Source organism: Pipistrellus hanaki, assembly GCF_964339955.1.
Source record: "Pipistrellus hanaki genome assembly, chromosome: 1".
Taxonomy (NCBI): domain Eukaryota; kingdom Metazoa; phylum Chordata; class Mammalia; order Chiroptera; family Vespertilionidae; genus Pipistrellus; species Pipistrellus hanaki.
Window position 1 is genome coordinate 20,956,818 of NC_140503.1, and position 20,379 is coordinate 20,977,196.

The following is a 20,379-nucleotide window of genomic DNA, read 5'->3' on the forward strand; positions in this document are numbered from 1 at the left end:
GCATCATCAGAACATGTTATTGAGCACCAACTATATGCTAGGCACCATGCTAAGTGTTGGGGATATGGATAATAAATGTCACAGATGGAACCCTCAGATGGAACAATCCAAGGGAGGCCAGGCCTGGGTTCAGATAAGGTTAATAGAGTGTGACAAATATTGAGAGGCAAAGGAAAGGGGTCCTAGATAAAGCATCCTATAATGAAAGGGTACATGAGTTCCATAGAACCAGAGGTGATGCTAAGGTTAACAGTGTGCAGGGCATGCAAGGTATAGTTTCCTATTGCTGCATAACAAATCACCACAAATTAAGTAGCTTAGAAAGCCATCATGTTAGCAGACAGTTCTGTAGGTCAGAAGTCCAGCAGATTTAGTTGGGCTCTCTACTTATTAGTAGGGTCTCACAAAGCTGAAGTCAAGGTATATTATCAACCAGGTTGAGATTTATCTGGAGGCCCTGTGGAAGAACTCATTTCAAAATTCATTCAGATATGGCAAAATCCAGTTCCATGTGGCTGTAGGACTGTAGTGCCTGTTTTCCTCCTGGCTGCCAGCCAGCATCTGTTCTCTGCTCCTGGATGCTGCCCACATTCCTCAAGTGACTTCTTCCACCATCAACTCCCACCATGGTGCGTTGAATCCCCCTCATGCTCTGAATCTCCAACTTTCTCTTCTGCTGTCAGCCAGAGAAAGCTCTCAGCTCCTAAGGGCCCATATGATTAGATTACACCTGCCTGGATAATCTCCCTATTTTAAGATCAACTGTGCCAATAATATACCCCAACCACAGGAGTGATATATTGAGAGGTTCCAGGGATTAGGACATCTTTCAGGATGGCAGTGGGACACCACTTTAGAAATTCTGCCTACTACAGGAACTAAGGGTCAAAAGGGAGATTTGGAATCCTAACTGGCCTGCTTTGGTCAGCAGCCAAAGTTCCACATGAGACTTAAGCAGGGTCTACATTCTGATGGCTTCCTAGGAGGTGTGACTTTGCACTATTATGATTGCACTCAAAGAAGATCTCATATCCACCCCACAATTTAACTGATCTCTTGGGAGATTCTGAGGATCACAGTTATTTCTGGGGTCAAGTTCCTCCTTCTCCTCATTTAGGTCAGTCTGTAAATCATCTCACCATCACTACGAAGGAACCCTGTTCTGTCCCACAGCAGCCTGGATCTGGGACTCAGTCCCATTCTGCCTTGGTGGGAGCAGAAACCTTACTAAGTTTCGGGATATGTACCCTATTATTCTCTCTACCCCCATAGCACCAAGCATCCTCTCCTTAGAGGTCTATACGGTGTGTATTTCTCACTCATCTCTCCCAACTTTTCTCACACTTCTTGATCTCTTCCTGACTCTCGGAAGCCAACTCCACTTCTCCCTTTATCACATGCAGAACAAGCCCATTGCCCCAGCTCCAGACCTTCCATTGCACAGCTGATGATTTGGCTAAAACTTTGCCATCACTACTGCCAGATTCAGTCCTATGTCAAGACCACCCTCCTGCCAAGTCTTTGTCTTTCCTGGGCAGTAAGGGTGAAGGTGGCTTCCCTCTTCCCATCTCACATGCTGTGCATGCAAGAGTCAAAACAGAAGCACAGGGAAGCGAAGGCCTGAAAGGGTGACTAGGAGGATGGAAGCCAGGTCCCAACTGAACAGAATAGATTTTACTGACAGAGGGAGCCGAGCGTGAGAGCGCAAAGCCTGCTTCAGGAAGTGAGAAAGGAGCACAGAATTGGACCTTAAAGGAAACTTAATGTTCAAGTAAGAGGAGAAGAGGAAACAGCTTTTCAGGGCCCTATTGACAGGAAAGGCAGGGAGGAGGACTATTTGGCTGCTTCTTATCAATTACTAGACCTCTTTGACTGGAGTGGAGGGCCATCGCAGAACATGCTGGGTGTTAAGGCCCGCTTCTAAAAGGCATAGATCACAAGGCTATTGCTGGACTTCCTTTCTGCGGGCATTGAAGTTTGCAAATATATACCTTCAGTTTACACAAAACCTACCTTTACACACACACACACCCCTCCATTCACAAAAGAGCAACTGGTGGGTAGTATAACAGCCTGCATTGATCTTGTTTTCTTCATTTGGCTTAGTGTTGCCTTATTTCACATGGGAATCAGCAGCAGAACTGCCCCTGACAAGCAATGTGTTGAATACAATAAATTGCCTCTTAGCATCCAGTCCCACTATTAGTGGGCTTTCTTAAAAGCTAGAAAGTAATACACTATGTTTTTTCAGACTCCCTTGCCTCTAGGGTTCTTGGTGGTGCAAAGTAGGGTCCATCAATTAGATGCAGTTACGAGAGGTAAAAGACAGAAGAGAGTTAGGGGTCACCTTCCTGATGCTTTGGCAATGTTCTGCTGATAGGCAATGTCAAGGCCATGTGGACATCTACAGCAGTAGTTGAGTGTTCAACTTCCAGATCCATGAGTGTCAAGTGGAACTGGAGGCAGAGGAGGGGGTGGTGGTGCCTGATCCTTGGATTACAACTGTGATGGTGAATTCTTAAACTGAGCCTTCTCATTCATAGCCTCCTAATTATGGAGACGTTGCAGTTCCCTTGGCAGATCCGTTTTGCAATGTTGTGGTATTTATTCCAAGAAGGTGCTAAGTCTTCCAGCCTTTCTGATGATTGCAAAATCATTGATTTCCTTCTTGGTTAAGAGATCTTGGGTGGCTTTGGTTTCCAACTCTGAACTTTAACTTCTACAGCAAAAGGTTATAAAAACTTAGTTTTTCGCTGAAACCGGTTTGGCTCAATGGATAGAGCGTCGGCCTGCAGACTAAAAGGTCCTGGGTTCGATTCCGGTCAAGGGCATGTACCTTGGTTGCGGGCACATCCCCAGGAGGGGGTGTGCAAGAGGCAGCTGATCGATGATTCTCTCTCATCGGTTTCTAACTCTCTATCTTTCTCTTCCTCTCTGTAAAAAATCAATAAAATATATATTTTTTTAAAAAATTAGTTTTTCACAAAATAGACTCTCAAAAAAAAAAAAAAAAGTTAAGGTAGATATCCAAACTGTGATGAATTGAGGGTCTGGATTCCAAGATAATGTTTCCAAATGATACTTTATGTTCCATAGAGATACAAATATGTTTCTCTAATGATAATGTATCCCTCCCTCTATGGGAGGATTTTAGATAGTAGGCAGGTTGACATTTACATAATTTTAATTGGTGTGTGTTTATTTTAATGTGTTCTAGAAGAACACTTACAGGCAGCATATCAGACCTGAATTCATGAATCACTGACTTCATAAATGTTTTTTTATGGCAAGGGTAGAGTGGGCGGTGAGTACCGCAGCAAAACATGTTAATTAATCTAATGTTAAGTAAATAACAGGTAGATGGCACACAGATCTGGCAAAAGAAACATGAGCATGGTATTTAAATGGCTGAGGTTAGGGAAACCCTTTTTATAATTACTCATTCTTATGAGTCCCCTCCCAGTACAAATGGAGGAGAGGAATTTGAGACCATAAATTCTGTTCTCCAACCTGTACCCCATTCCCAAAGACCACCGTTCTTTTTGACTCCTGATAGTCCTGAAAGTCCACACTGCTCTGCAATGCTGTGGAGAGAACACCCAGAACCTGGGAGTTATCAGGCGCCAAGGCTGGATCAGCTCATCAGCGGGACCAAAGGGTGGGGTAGGGAGGAGAAGCTGTGAAATGAGTCTGGCTGTAGGAACGGTGTGTGTTCAGCACAGAACCATAAGTTCAGAAATACCAGACTTGGGTGTGTTTGTTATGGAGACTTAAGTATAGCGAGAGGGAGGATACGAATCCAGGGTTATTCCCCTCAAAGGAAAAGCTGGCAAAGTCATCTCCCCAGAGTCCCTATCAAAGGCCACTAGCCCCAGACACACTAACAAAATCAGGGGACAGCCAGGAGCCACCTGACCTTTCTGTCCTTGTCTTCATCCCTCAGACCTCAGAAGAGATACTGCAGATATATGACTCTAAATGTAATGAGTACAAATTGCAACTACTCAAAATATATACCTTGATAATGCTTAACTGCAGCAGCAGAGAGATAAGACAAGAAACTGGACTAGAGGACATTTAGAAAAAGGTCTAATAGGTCAATGATTTCCAAATGCCCATCTACAGATCAGTGTCCAGCTGGCTGCAGAATAATCTGGGAGTTGGGTGTGTGTGTGTGTGTTTTAATTTATTTCCAACTTTACTGAGATATAATTGACATATAACAGTATGTAAACTTAAGGTGTATAATATGTTGACTTGATGTGCTTATATATTGCAAAATGACTACAACTATAGGGAGGGGGTGTGTTTTAAAATGATAGATTCCCAGTCACCACCCAGAGAAAATTCTGGTTCAGATCAACGATACTTTCAGGATAGGTGTTTTCAACAAGCTAGCACGATAGTTATAATAGTCTAGTTTGCAAACTACTTTTTGAGCCCTTGTGCCTCGAATCTAGTTGCCTCCTCCCATTCCCCATTGGCCCCACCTAGTTCATTCCTTCCATGGTGGTTAACTCTCACAGCTTGCTAACCCATCTCATGCCTCTTTCTTTCTTTAAACACTTTAGAGCCAAACCAATGACTCTAAAGAACAGGAAAATCACATCTTGTCCAAAAAGAGCTTTATCTCTTGGGGAAAAAGTCATGTAACTTCTCAAAACTGCAGTTTTCCTCATTTTTAAATATAGGGATTAATAAATGTGCCCACATTACTAGATTGTTGAAAGGATCAAACAAAACTATTTGATTCAAGCACCGATGACATATGGTCTAAGTTAATCACATCATGCCTATGCCCTGAAGCATATCGGGCTACTAGAACAGACAAGTCTAGTCTGTCTAGACAGCATCTCTTTCTTTGGAAACTGTTTCCCTTTCTCTGTTCTGCAAGATCCTGATGGACAACCAATTACAGATACTCTGAGGCACATGACCTAAGCTAAGCCAATCAGATTCTTTCCTGGGAATTTAAATGTTGAGTGGGGATCCTGGATGAGAGGTTTGAAGGTTTATTTGCTTTTAAATTTTAAAACTAGTTTATTAATTATTCTGGTTTTTAGTGTGTGTTTTTTATGAGAGTTTTGAAGTTGAGTCATGAGTTCATCCTCTGGAGATCCCCTCTTGCCTGGTCAGTTCTTCCTTCAATTCTGTAAACTCCCCGATATCCTCCTAACAGATTGCCCCCTTTTTCTTTTGTTAACTCAGAATTGGTTCCTGTTTTCTAAAACCAAGGAGCCCTAACTGATACAGCTCCCCACTGTCTACAGAATGAAGGATACAAACTTCTCATCCTGTTGTACAGATTTTCCACATTGTGTTTATATCTCACTGAATGGCCCTTCCCTAAACTGCAGCCCTCATGTAACAATCCCATGAGAGCCAGTTATTAGACTATTTGCATGTTTTGGGGCAAGGAGGGTGTCTAACTCATCTCTGCCCCATGCTAGACGGCTTGATATACTAGTATACTGACCAGATTTAATTAAGAACCAGCTCTACCCTTTAAAAGAAAAGGCATTCTGTGGCTCAGAGCAGAAATGCTTCCCAGAGATTAGAAGAATCTGGGGGTGAAAGCAATTTGTGGGATATTCTTAAATTATATTATTAAGGGTATGCTCTATTATTTGGCTAGAAATCAGATCTCAAAGTTTAAGATAGGTGGCCCAGTAGAACTAGCCCACTGATGTTCAATGAAGCCAAACTCCTATGTGTTCATTATGCTATATAACCCTCTGGGTTAAGCATGTTAGTGTCCAAAAGATTATTTGTACCCTCAGGACATCCTGATTACTCCGGAAATCTTACTTATAAGTATTGAGTTCTGGGAACTTAAATAAGTAGAGGAGTGCACGTTCTTAACTGATCACAAATAAAATTAAGAAACAAGATTGATTTTACATTGACCTGGCAACAAGACTATTAGTAAACTCTCTGTCCCTTCCTTATCTGTCTTGCTTCCTCTGTTACTAGCTCTAGTCACAACTAGCCATTGCTATCTGGGGCCCCATTCACCAGAGATTGTTTTATTCCCTGATAGTGGAGGAGGTAATGATTAAGGTAATTCCTCCTTCAAGGGTGATTCAATGAACAAGGCAGCCTTGGAGTACAATAAACTTGGGGTTTATATCCTGCTCTGGCACTTGTTTGTAGTTTAACTTCAAGCAAATTATTTCCCCTCTCTAGGTCTCAGTTTCTTTATCTGTAGAATGGGGATAATAACCCTGGCGCCCAACTCCAAGATTCTCATCCTGTTGGACCATGGTGGCTGTAGGTCGTTGGAATTTTGTTAACAATGGCTTGTTGTGAGGATAAAATGTCTGCAAAGCCCTGGAATGGTCAATGCTCAAAACACATTCATTTCCCTTCTGCTCTGATGCCCTCTTCCCTAATACCATCTGTTCATTTCCACTGCAGACTTCGAATCATATTATATACAGGTCTATACACAGAGCATACAATTTTAATATATAAACATATACTATGTACACATTCACTCATTTGTTCAACAAACAGTTATTGAGGATCCATTTGTGTTGGCACTGTGATAAACCAGTTAGACAGGTTCCCTGTTCTCAAGGATCTTACTTTCTAGTAGGGGAGTATTCCTGGCGATGTGATAAGGAGGCACCAAGTCTGGGAGGAGTGCCACATGGACTAGGCATGTGAGGGAAGCTTTTCTGAATAAGGGCCTCTGGGACCCAGAGGATGAGGAGGAGCCAGCCACCAACCAGGCTGGGGAAGAGCACCCTAGGCAGAGGGCACAGCAAGGGCAAAGCCCCAGGGCAGGAATAGCGTAGTGTGTTTGAGGAACAGAAAGGGTCTAGTGCCAAGAGGGGTGAGAGTGAGAGGGGATGGTAGGCCCCTGTCGGCCGTGGTGAGGAGCTGGGGCTGAAATGGGACACACTGGAGATGCTAAAGTGAGAAAGGGATGGGACCTAATTTATGGTTGGTTTTCTCTTATTGTTTTTTACTTATTGACTTTAGAGAGGAAGAGGAAGGGGGAGAGAGAAACAAAAAGAGAGAGAGAGAGAAACATCCATTTGTTGTTCCATTTAATTGTGCATTCATTGGTTGAGTCCTCTATATGCCCTGACCAGGGATAGAACCCGAAACCTTGTTATATCAGGTCAATGCTCTAACCAAGTGAGCTACCCAGCCAGCCAGGCCCCTGATTTATGTTTTAAAAGCATTGCTCTGGCTGCTGTGTCCCAGAATGGATTGCAAGGAGCCAGGGTGGAAGCGAGTCTCTGAAATGACCACACCCATCCTACCAGATGTTAGAAAGCACAGAGGAGCCTGGGAACCCAGGTCCTCATCCCACCTGCCCAGTGCAATCACCTGGGGGCACTGTTAACAAAATTCTAAGGATCCACAGCCACCACAACAGGCCAAGAGAATCAGAATCTCATAGATGGGGGCCAGGCTAATGGGATTTTTTACAAAACTCCCCAAGACCCTGTATATGAATTCAGAATTGAGAATCAATGTGTCTGGGTAAACTCTCCAGGGCCCAAGCTCTCACTGCTGCTCCAGACACTGTTCCAGGGTCTGACATCCTGTTATTATAGCGACCCTTTTCAAGGTGAGCTGAAATCAGCCTCTGGGTAGCTTTCCTGGACACCTACTTAAAGGAGCCAACCAGCAGCTCTCTTTTTCCTGCTAAAGTTACCCTCCCTTTACTCCATCACCACTCCCAAGGCAAATCCCAACAAAGAGGAGTGAAGGAACCCAGAAATAGGAACCCTGGATAGGAAAGGAATGGTCAGGCTTCTGGGAATCCCCCCTTTTCCCCCGCTCTCCTGTGGTTGCCATCTAAAAGGCTCTGGCACCCAGGGGCAATGCATGTGCTGCTCAGAGTCGGCAAGAAGTTCCCAGGATGAACTGACGGATGACTGTCCTCCCCCACCCACTCCACATGGAGAATTCAAAAACTGAAAGAAGCTTTAGCATAAGTAGTTTAATTCTAATTTAACCATGGGTTGGCAGGGGAGGGAGCCAGCCCTAAATATAGTCAATCTTGTATTTCTAAGGTATTCCTAGAAGCTTGAGAGCGGGTAAGAGAACTTACCACCCACTTTCTGGCAGGCTCCGTGTTCTTTAATTTGCGGCCCTCACAAAAGCTCCAAAAAACAAATGTTATTTTCATTGAGGGATTAGGCAACTGAATTTCAAAGAGGTAAAGTAACTTAACCGAGGTCCTGCTGAGGCCCCATGAAGACTGTGTTGTCCTCGCAGTAAAGCTGTGTCCTCTTGGTATACTTTCCTAGAATCTTCCTTCAGTGGAGGGATGGTCAGCACCTCACTTAACTCTTGTCACCTCATTTGAGGTCAGGAGGGTACCTGAGCCAGTTCTTGAATTTTCGCTACTCCTTACACATCATTTTGTCTCCCCCATTCCCCCAAGTGCCCTCTCCCAGTGTCCAGCCCTTCTGGCTCCTCTCTCCTCTTCCTCCCCCATGTTTCCTACAAACCCAAGCCAGAGCACAAAGCAGCCCTAAAGTGTTAAGGAAGAATCAAACATGGAGGTTGAAAGGTTGTCTTTTTACTTGCACATTTTGTTTTGTCTTTAAATAATGTTTTTATTGCTTTTAGAGAAAGGGGAAGGGAAAGAGAAACATTGATCGGGGTCCTGACTGGGAATCAAACCACAAACCTTTCAGTGCACAAGACAACACCAAACCAACCAACCAACCAACCAACCAACCAACCAACCGAGCCACAGCAACCGGGCATTACTCACATATTTTGATGAAGGGGTGTAGGGAGGGAACCGTTTTTACCCCTGCTGATTTTACTTTGCCTGGGTTGCCGTGATTTTGCATACTGACTCCTCAAGAGCGAGGAATTTCCAACTACTCCAGGCCTCCAGTGATCTCTCCTTTTTAGGCTGTGTCTACAGAGTTAGCACTTGTCTAGGAAATCAACATATCATGTAACAGTCTCTTGCTGTGGCATGTGGACTTGTCATGACTTACCATGGTCACCACCCCACATTTGTGTTCCTCAACACCCTGACTTGCTGACCCTGTCATATGCAGGGACCACTCAATTTTTATTTGAAAGGTGGCACCACACCTACTTCTAGACTTCAAAAGAGTAGGGAATAGAGAATAAGCCATTCTTTATGGCATTTTGCTTTCAAGGCAAAATTCAGTCCCTGGAAGAAGCCACTCCTGTAACCACATTCCTCTTCCACCTGAAGGAAGCCTCTTCCAGCTTCCTTCCCTGTCCTCCCTCCCCTCCCCTAAGAACTCACCTGCTCTATCAGACCCTCTTAGGATCTTATCTAATTCTCACATCAGCATTATTCTCATTTTATAGCTACTGAAACTCGGGATCAGAGAAGGTAACTTGCTCCAAGGCACAGACAGTTAGTAAGGAGCAGGTGTGCAGGGCCACGAAGCATCAGGACATCTGATACATTTCTGTGCTTCAGCTCCACCAGGGTCAAGGTTCCTCAAGGTGGAGCCAGCTTTGGGTTCCCCATGGGTCTTAGTCTATGGCAGGGGCACAGTGAGTGTTTGCTCAGTAAATTGTCAGAGGAAGTTTACCCTGATTACCTATTGTGTGAGAACTAGTACTGGGGAAAAGAGGAAGTGTTTGTGCAGTGATAAGGCTTGTGTGCGTGGTGGTGGTCCCATACTCTGGGCCAGGACATGAAAGGGGAGGGTGGACAGCAGAATGGCACAGGGTGAGAGGTCCTGCCCTGACAAGGGCTGAGGGAAGGGTAGGAGTGGCCAGAGACCTGGGATTTAGGGAGGATGGGGACAGCATCTAAGGGTTGACTGGTTGTTGGCTTCTCTGGCCTCCAGGCTGACAGGGGTCCCCACCTGAAGGAGCTACAGACCTGAAGGTAGAGGAAGGCAGGTTATCCATGGATACAAGGGTCACCTGGGTTGTAGGAGAAAGCCACCAGAGTGGCTGTGCGTGAGGCAGAGAATAGTTTTGAGAGACCCTGGGGGCAGGTGTAGGATTTGAAGGCGCTCCCAAGGAAGATGGAAGAGAAATGAAGTTTGATTCAACACCTCTAAAAAAAAAAAAAAAAAAAGGAAATTTCCTTGGAGGGCCCGAGACTAAAGGCAAAGCACAGAGAAGCATGGTTTGAAAGGTTCAGGAAAGATGGAACTTGACATGGGGAAGCTGTGCGGGGAGGTTTAGAAAGTTGGTTCAGGGATTGCTTAGCCTGATAAGGGTACGTGGAATGCCTTCGTGGGGTGAGAGTGGAAGTACAGGGTAGCAGAGATAGCAGGGACCCAAACCGATACTTCACATCCTCCATCTTACCTTTTTTTTAAAAAAAAATTTTTTTTAATTGATTTTTTTACAGAGAGAAAGGGAGAAGGATAGTTAGAAACATCAATGAGAGAGAACCATTGATTAGCTGCCTCCTGCATACCTTCTACTGGGGATGTGCCCGAAACCAAGGTACATGTGCTTGACTGGAATCGAACCTGGGTCCTTTCAGTCTGCAGGCCGATGCTCTATCCACTGAGCCAAACCGGTTAGGGCCCCCCACCTCACCTTTAACTGCCTGAAGGACTTGGGCAAGTTACTTAACCTGTCTGACCCTCAGTTTCCTTGTTCATAAAGTGGGAGATCATAATATCATCTGCCTTATATAATTGTTGTGAGGGCAAAATGAGATAAAGCACATACTTAGCACAGTAGTCAGACATAGTAACAACTCATGATGATGGAAAGATCAAGATATGTTCCTGGGAGGGAAGTTTCCAGGAATATAAAGAAAAAAATAAGCAACTGCCAATCTGTTCTATTTCATAAGTTCAGCTTAAATGTACTGATTTGCATTCCTATTTCTCCTGCCAGATCCTATTCTCAGTGTTTTATGTTTTATTTATTTTAATTCTAACTATAACTTCATGAGGCAGGCACTATAATTATTCTCATTTACACAAGGACACAGAGGCACAGAGAGTGTATATGATAGCCTGGAGTCACAGTTACTCCGGCATTCTGACTCCAGGGCCACACACTTACTACATGCTGCCTCTCATCAGTTAAATACACACAAGACATCTTGAGGTACATCAGAGAACTGGACTCACAGAATGGCACGGGGTTTCCCAAACCTCTGGTGCATCATAATGTCCCAGGGAGATGATCTAAAATGCATGCTCCAGCCCTGACTGGTTTTCCTCAGTGGACAGAGCGTTGGTCTGTGGACTGAAGGGTCCCTGGTTCGATTCCGGTCAAGGGCATGTACCTTGGTTGTGGGCACATCCCCAATAGGGAGTATGCAGGAGGCAGCTAATTGATGTTTCTCTTTCATCGATGTTTCTAACTCTCTATCTTACTCCCTACCTATAAAAAAATCAATAAAATATATTTTTAAAAATAATAAATAAATAAATAAAATGCATGCTCTAATGCCCCACGCCCAGGAAGCCTGATCCTGACAGCAGTGACAGTAGTAGGGGCTGCAGCAAGGACAGAAATTGGTTGTCTGTTTCTTTCTTTCTTTTTCTTTGACTGACGGTGCCTCAGGTTTATTTGTACAAACAGCACAGAAGGACACCAGCCCAGGGTTCACACCAGTTCTGTCCTCACATCATCAGACAGAGGCCTCTCTTCTGGAGCCTTCGAAGGGGTCTGGGCACCTTTGGGAGCCTGATCCTGAGCTGGAGTCAGAGCTGTAGATACAGCCACAGCTGCAGTCTGGATCTGGTTTGAGCCTTGGACTTTGGCTGGCAGAGCCTGAGACCCTTTGATGTGGGCACAAACACTTTTCCCAAGCGTGGGGTGAGAGATGTGAGCAACTTGATTGAACTTGTGACTGCTGTTCTTTGGGATCCTGGGCTTGACCTCCTTGGGCTTGACTAGGGCCTTGATAGCCTCGGCACATGCACTCATGGCCGTGGCGTTGTTGGCCTGCTCCTTCTTCAGGCCCTTCTTGTCTGCTTCTTGTGGGTTTGCCATGAAGCCCTAGCTATTATAATATCTGTAATGCTGAGGTCCATTCCCGTAAGAGATTCATATCTTTGTGACTGGGGTTTCTTGTTGCTCTTCCTGCATCATTTTCAGGACGGGGTGTATGTGGTGTGGTTTTTGGACTTGGCCATGTCTGCACTGAAGCCCATGGCTCCCGAAGGACCTCAGAAGTTTATATTTTTAACAAGATCTTTAGGGGAATCTGATATAGGTGATCTAGAAGGGAGGAGGGGATGGCATATGGAAAGTTCAGGAATAACTAGATGGCCCAGTGGAGATATCTAGGCAATGTGAAGTCTCTTAGATAATCGGTGACATTTGACTTGGGGTTTAAGGATGGATAGAATTTTGGATACATCTCTCTACCCTTCTCTATTTGGAGGTTGTATTGGGTTGAACTGTGTCTTCACAGAAGATTGGTAGAAATCCTAACCCTTGGAACCTGTGAATGTGACCTTATTTGGGGGGAAAAATGTAAATTAAGGATTTTGTGATGAGATCATCCTAGATTATCTGGGTGGAACCTAAATCCAAAGACAAGTGTCCTTATAAGAGAAAATGAGAGAGACCGAGAGAACAGAAGTCTACTTAAGGACAGAGGCAAAATTTGGTGCTATGCAGCCACAAGCCAAGGAGTACCTGAAGCCAACAGAAGCTGGAAGAGGCAAGGATATCTTCTCCTCTAGAGCTTTGGATGAAGCACGTCCCTGCTGGCACCTTGACTTTAGAATCTGGCTTCCAGACTGGCAAAATATATTTCTGTTGTTTTAAGCTACTAAGTTCATGCTAGCTTATAAAGGCAGCACTATGAAATTAATACAGAGGCTTTCATCCTAGTCACACTGTTTGTCCTGGGAAGGTCTTTGCAATTAGACACGGAGTTGTGGAGGTCACAGTCTGCAGACAGCTCAGCTATGACTGCCAAGTCCGCGGCCAGGAAAGCAGACCTTAAAGGCGGAGGCGGAGCACAGCTGGTAATGATGTAGTGGCATCACCTTTGCAAGCTTGCGACTTCTCTTTGGATGTAGGCTTGTAAGAAGTCAAAGAAAGGCTGTCTTTAGTTGTTGGGTTTGTATTTTACAAAGAAGATGTCAATACCTAGAAAGTATAATTTCCAGCTCAAAGCGACCCAGTAAGTTGGCAGCAGGGCAGAGCCAGGACCGCTGCCTAGAGCATTGGAATGCCAGTCCATGGCTCTCAGTGTGGGTTTGCCATGAAGCCCTGGCTCTTATAATATTTGTAATGCTGTCACTATAATTTCATTCCAAAGAGTCGATTGTCTCTAATGACTGCTTGGTGGACCAGTATTTCTTGTCCCTGACCAACATGTGTGAGTAGTGGCTTTTGACATCTGGCTTAGAGTCTCTGATGATTCCCTTCCCCATAAGCTGTGTCTTCTGCTTTAGGGATGCAAGTAGATCTATCTTCGGAAGCTGCTCTCCAAAATGCAGAAGTTGGCCATCTGTAGAACTGACAGCACTGCTTGTGGTCTATGAAACACCAAAATCTTAGAGAAGTACCTCTTTAGAAAGCTTATTAATACTTCCTCTGTCCATGTGCCACAATGACTTTCTGCAAAGGACAAGAAAAGGCTCCCTCATGTGCCTGCAGAGAGAGCGCCCTCCTCATCTGAAGCCCCTGCTTCCATTCCTCCCTCTTGGCTCACACTGGAGCCGAGAACACAGCCAGCAGAGGAATAAACCTTGTCCCTAAGCTGCTGTTCCAAGTGCTTTAGTTACCAGAGGACTAATTTCATGTCAGGTTCTAGAAGAAAGGGCAACAGAGTTTCAGCAGGAGAAACAGGAATGTAAATCAAGCTGAGAACTATTTATTGAGCACCTGCCACTTGAAAGGCATTGAAGGGCTCAGTGCTAAAACAGGAGTGGGCAAGGGTTAGGTTGGAGTATTCATGTTTAATCCTGGATGCATATTAAATCACAGGAAATATTTAAAAAACCCTGATGCCATGGTTGTACCCCATACCATTTATATCAGAAAGTCTGGGTGATATTCTGTACTTTTTTTTAATGATCCCCAGATTATTCTAATATGCAGCAAAGTTAGGGAACCACTGAAATATGATATTCCCATGGGCCATACCCAGATATGCTACTTTCAATGCTCTGGGTTGGATCCTAGGTGGGCCCTGAGCATGGGAAATTTTTAAAGGCTGCTCAGAGGATTCTAGTGTGCAGAGATGATCCAAGTAGCTAATAAAGGGAAAAACATACAGCATCATCAAGGTGTCTACAGCTAGTGCTCTTTCCATCTGCATGGTCCATATCTCCCACAAGACGGAGCTTTTGTTGAAGGAGAATGGGTTTTGGTGAATCTCAGATACTGCTTAATGGCCTATCAAGGAATAAAAGCATTGGAAAGGAAACCCAAAACTTTCTTAGAACTAGGAGCAAAGGCTGACAAGAGTGTAGTTTTCTGCTCTAGCAAACTTTAGAGTCTCCAAGCGCTTTTGAAAGAATCTCAAACTCTATGAGGATATATATGTGTATACTCTTCAGGCATGGCTGAGTCCAGGTGTAAAGTGCAATACAGCCACATGCTTGAGGGTAGATTCCATTTGACTCTCTATTAACTCTCCTTTGGAAGACCTCAACTCAGGGGCTACTTCACAAAGTACTAGACAATTTTCCTATTTCTTCCCTACCCTACCCTACTCCCTTCTTCCCTGGAGTCCCATCTTTGCAACTCTTCTTTTTTGTCCTGTGGTTCCTCCACTTCAATTAGTCCAGGGGATTCCTCCCCCCATCTCATTTCTGCCTTGGAATTTTGCCTTCCTGGACTTGCTCTCTCTGCACTGGGCTCTGGGGCTGGTGTTCTCCACAAGCAAACGTGCTTATGGGGCAGAAGAGATGCCTCCCTTCTCATCCTGTCCTTTCCAACTTGGTTTTGCTCTCAAAGCCTGTGGGTATTGGTGATGATTCAGATGTTTTCCCAAACTGATTCTTCTGGGACCCATTTTGTATCTTTTGCTTGCATCATCTCTAAAGTTGTTCCTAGTGAAATTTTTGTTAAATCCAGACTCCTCAGCTCACATACATCATGAGAATAACTTGGATGCTGGCAGTCAGGATTTAAAGGCTATAGAATATAAGGCCGGGTCTTGATAGTTTATCTTGGCGACATTGATGAAGGACATTAATTGTCATGGAGAATTAGTACTGGGGTTCATGTTTCCCACCCAGGAAGATAAAAATTTAGCACTATGGAAATCTGGAGAGAATGATAAATCTTGTTTTTTTCAAAGAAAGTGAATTCAGGGGAGATACTAGTAGATGCTATCGATACAAGTTTTATATTATCAACATCTTCATAAATGTTCTAAAAGACTTATATTCACTAAAATCCAAAAAAAGCTGAATTATAAATGTGAATGAGGGTAGAAAACATTGCCCTGAAATATCAAAGTTCTTAGTAGAGTAGGAACTAAATAATAAGTATCATGTTTTATCAAATGTAATGACAGTTATGTCTGAAAACTAGTCTGCAGTTAAGAGCTCTCATTTCTATGCTGAGCTCTAACCCTGACTCATAGTATGGATTGAGCTAAGTCACTTGACAGCTTTGGATCTCAGCTTCTCCACGTGAAAAATGGCAATTAAAATACTAGATAGAGGAACTAGCATTTATTGAGCAACTGCTCTCTGTTGATGTACTAAGTTGTATCATTTCATTTATTCACTGGGCAAATATTTTTTGAACGTCCACTACAGATTGTGTCTGGTTTCAGGGATCTATCAGGCACAAAACAAAGACCTTGCTCCCTTGGAGATTAAATTCCAGTGGGGCTGGGTGGTAATAAACAAGAAAATAAATAACAAGGTACTCTCAAATAGTGACCAGTGCTATTTAGATAATAAAACCGGATCATGAGATAGAAGGTAACCTGAGGACAGGCTTACTTACACAGGGTGGGCTCTTGCAGAGGCAATGTTGGGAGTTGGAGCCTGAATGAGGAAGTGCAGCCTGCAGAGTCCAGAGTCCATGGGACAAGATCTGGGCAAGAGAACTCCAAGTAGACAGTAAGTGCAAAGGCCCTGATGCATGTAGACGTTTAATCTGTTTGGAAAGCCTGGAGATTGAACGTGTGGGTGTGCTGGGAGGAAGTGGTCACTGATATTAGGGCAGGAGCCAGACCACTGTTGCCTTTTGGACTGTGGTAAGGTATCTGGGCTTTATTTTAATTGTTCTGATATCCTTTTTTTGTTTTGTTAATCCTCACCTGAGGATCTTTTTCCATTGATTTTTAGAGAGAGTGGGAGGGAGGGGGGGAGAAAGAGATAGAAACATCAACATGAGAGATACATTGATTGGTTGCCTCTCACACACTCCCTGACCAGGGCCAGGATTGAACCTGCAACTGAGGTATGTGCCCGACTGGAATCAAACCCAGGACCTTCAGTACACAGGTCAACACTCTAACCACTGAGCCAAAACTGCGAGGGCCTACTTACATTTTAAAAAATAAATACAGCCCTAACTGGTTTGGCTCAGTGGATAGAGCGACAGCCTGCGAACTGAAGGGTCCAAGGTTCGATTCTGGTCAAGGGCATGTACCTTGTTTGCAGGCACATCCCCAGTAGGGGGTGTGCAGGAGGCAGCCAACCGATGTTTCTCTCTCATCAATGTTCCCTCTCCTTTCCTCTCTGTAAAAAATCGATAAAATATATTTTTAAAAATAAAAAATAAAATAACAAAAATAAAAAACATATGCAGCCAAGGTATATTAAGGAACATGATTACAGGGAAGTTGCAAAGGTGAGAGAAGCAAACTTTTTGGGAAAGGATCAGAAAAATACCTCAGGTTTGGTGGGCCACATAAACTCTCTAAGGTACATCCTTCTCCTCTCCTCTGTCTGGCACCTCCTCCTCCTTCTTTTAAACCCTTTAAAAATGTAAAAATCCTTCTTAGCTCTTGGGCGATACAAAAACAGGTGGTTGGTTGCATGCTGGATTTGGTCTGCCTCTCTGGGCAGTAGTTTGCCGACCCCTAGTTCAGAGAAAAGCAGAACTGACTGCCATAAATTTAGGACACAGAACGTGTAGGATGTGCTGATGAACTGGCCCTGTGTGAGGAAGGGGTAAGAGAAAGAGGAAACAAGGATGGCCTCAGTGAAGAAGTAGAAGGTGGTGTAATTTACTGAGATGAGGAAGAAGCAGATTTGGGATGAGGGGAAGGGGAAATTAAGGGTTAAGTATGAGTTGCCAATTAGTCATCCAAGTGGAGATGTCAAATAGGGAGCCTGATATGGACTCTGGAGTTTAGGGAAGAGGGCAAAGATGGAGACCCACATTTGGGAGTTATCGCCTATGGATGCATTTAGTAGGGGTGTCGAACTCAATCAGAGAAGGGGCCAAAATCTAAAATCCAGCCTAAATCGCGGGCCGAATGGTTTACTGAACAGTCATAAACTGACAATGTCATAAACTGACAGCGGAGTGTAGTGATGACACATTGCAAGGCCTGGCGGGCCTTGTGTTTGACACATGTGATTTAAAGTCATGTGACTGGCCTAGTGGGTGTGGCTCAATGATTGAGCACCCACCTATGAACCAGGGGGTCACAGTTTGATTCCTGGTCAGGCACATACTTAGGTTTCAGGCTCAATCCTGTGTGCAGGAAGCAGCCAATCAACGATTCTCTCTCATCATTTGATGTTTCTGTCTCTCTTCCTATCCCTTCCTCTCTGAAACCAATAAAAATACTTTTTTTTTTAAGTCATGGGACTGGATGAGATCACCCAGAGTGCCATGCCAAGGGGTTCTGGAATTTAAGGACTCATAAAAGAGGTCCTTGGAATCACTCTCTGGGTCAAAAGTATGACACATGACAAAACTGCCTAAATGCTGCCCATCTTGGTTAAGCTACTTAAATACACGCTGTGAGTGGGACTGTACACACGGATGAGCAGGGACACCAGAATTAGAAATCCTTGACCATTTTTGCCTTGGAGCTGGTGAGCATCAAGCCACAGTAGAGGATTAGGCTGGTTAAAGGAGGTATTGAGAGGGAGGAAGCGCTTCCAAGGATTCGAAACCACAGAAGCACCCAGCAAGCTTATTACAAATGCAGATTTTTAATAAGAGCTTTGAATTCTGGGGTGAGGTGTGTTTTAAAAATGCTCCCTCTCATACAAACAGAAGGTTGAGAAATCGGTGGATTAGGGATAGATTGGGTGGAGGGTGTGTCTTCATGACGTTTCTTTACTCCCAGAGACTCACAGCTTCAGGAATCTTAGATGGGTCTGGCTGGGGAAGTTTCAGTTTGAGGGGATGGCAGAGGACTCTTGGGCCAGGAAGAAATGTGTTGGGACACTTTCCATTTGCTCTACAATTCAGATTGAGGCCATTTCTACACACTGATGTAAAATGGTACATTTTTCATGCAGATGCAATTTAAAAAAATTTGGGTTCCCTAGGAGTATCTACTTAGCCTTGTAGTTCCACAGCATAGAGGGGAGATATTTTTTTTCTGTCTTTATATGAAAACAAGAACACATTTTTCAATTCAAATACAAGATATGCGTGTTGTTGATGAAACTGAAACCTCACTTTATATACATTACGGATTTGGAATAGCGTAACGAATTTGCTGTTAGGCCTTCTGCTAGGAGCTAAGGAATCAACCTTGCATTCATTGAACTACTGTTTATTTTGTCGTCTAAATGCCAATCACTGTTTTAGACTCAGAAGGTAAAGCAATGAACAAAATAAATAAAAATCCCTGCCCATCACAAAACAGATAATCTAGCTAGGAAACAGATTCATAAACATGATATGTAAAATGTATATTATATTATATTATATTATATTATATTATATTATATTATATAATGGTGAGTGCTAAGGAGAAAAATATAAATGAGGGGAGAGGGTAGGAAAGAGTTAGGGACTGGGATAAGTGAGAATACAAGACAAGAAAGGGATTTGAGACCTGTGATTTAGGAAAGTAACAGTTTCTCCAAGTCTCAATTTCTTCATCTGTTAAATAATAAATAATAGTGCCTTCCTGAAGAAGGCTGAGGCCCTTAGACTGACTTTGTCACTTTCAAACTTTGAGCCTCTCAGAATTTCTTTGGCTTCTCTGAACCTGTTTTCTTATCTCTGACATGAACAGACTTGTCCAGTCTATGTCACATGGTTTTCAAAAATATCAAATGGAGATCTGTGAAAACAGCTAAAAATATAGATGTTATCTAAATGTAAGATAGAAATTTAAAGAAAAAAAAAAAGCCACACAGCTAGTTTATGGACTGCAAATCTCTTGCTGATGGTCAGCAGAGTCTCAGGACTGATTATAAACAACGAATTACATAAACTGCTTGGTACAGATTCCGTACACTGCAGGGAAAAGGCCAACAAAAATTATCAGGACATACCAGTAGACTAGCAATCTTATCTTCGATCAGGAATAAAATAAACTAAATGTTCCTAAGTGGACACCTCATAAAATAGTTGTAGTATGTTATTTGTCAAATTTTTAAATGCTTTATTGCTCCTTTATGTTTGTTCTTGGTTTGTTTGTGGGACTTAAGTTCCAGGAAAAGAATTATATGGATTGCAAGCAGTTATAAACAAAGAACAATCATTTAAATCACCAAGAGCAGATAGTCCATACTCTGGGTATTTCTGTAGAGGCTCCGTAGACATTAACCAAAGTAGATGATTTCAAACATAGGCTGGTGTGTATTCTTTTTCCATCTTTATATTTTCTTCAGTCCCGAATATCTGATAGCATCCCAACAGTGGTTTTTGTTCAATCAATACACATATTGGTGCTCAGTAAGTATTTGTTAAACAAAAGCATGACTACTGTGTCAGTTTGCTTACTTAAGACTAGCCAATTGGATCCCTAAAAATGTTTGTGCATTTAAAACACACACATACTTGCGTTCTCTTGGCAATGCTCCTCTGGGAAACCGAATTAGGTCCTTCTCTGAGACTGGATGAAAAGAGTGTTTTATTCTATTGAAATGCAAAACCCAAAGTTAGTTTGAACACTACCTAATCTAGTAGGCGCTCAATGTTTGCTAAACAAGATGCACATTCAGAAAGCAAACAGATAATGCAGCCCAACGATCCCACTCAGGAGGAGCCTGAACTGGCCGTCTGTCCAGTTCGCATCTACCAGGTGACCTCCAGACCTTCTCTGAGCACCGGCCCCCGCTCGCCTCCCAGCCACAGAACCTTTCCGCTCAGCCTCCGGAGTTTTCCTCTCCGGCCGTCAAGGTCCCCGCTGTCATCCCGGCGGCTTTGCACTGAGACTGCGCACGCCCCGCCTCCGCCCCGCGCGCCCCGCTGGCAGCCCGACCGGCACAGCGAAGGGCCTTGTGGCCGTTTCCTATTGGGGCTTGGTTGCTATGGTATCACACCCGCCCTAAACCTTGAGGCACTGCTTCCGCAAGGCGAAGG

The 20,379-nt window shown here is 43.7% G+C and overlaps 1 long non-coding RNA gene across 2 annotated transcripts in view; it reads right to left on the reverse strand.

Annotated features, from left to right (window-relative positions):
* LOC311627454 overlaps positions 1-20,212 on the reverse strand; it is a 41,704-nt gene extending 21,492 nt beyond the window's left edge. The window contains exons 1-3 of one of the 2 annotated variants that reach the window (XR_014795915.1): positions 20,155-20,212; positions 19,855-19,932; positions 17,805-18,295 (exon numbers count right to left, since the gene is read on the reverse strand). This is a non-coding gene — a long non-coding RNA (uncharacterized lncRNA). Of the gene's footprint in view, positions 1-17,804; positions 18,296-19,854; positions 19,933-20,154 lie in introns of those variants that run through there. The other variant, XR_014795914.1, reaches the window with a different exon arrangement.
* Positions 20,213-20,379: the final 167 nt, after the last annotated feature.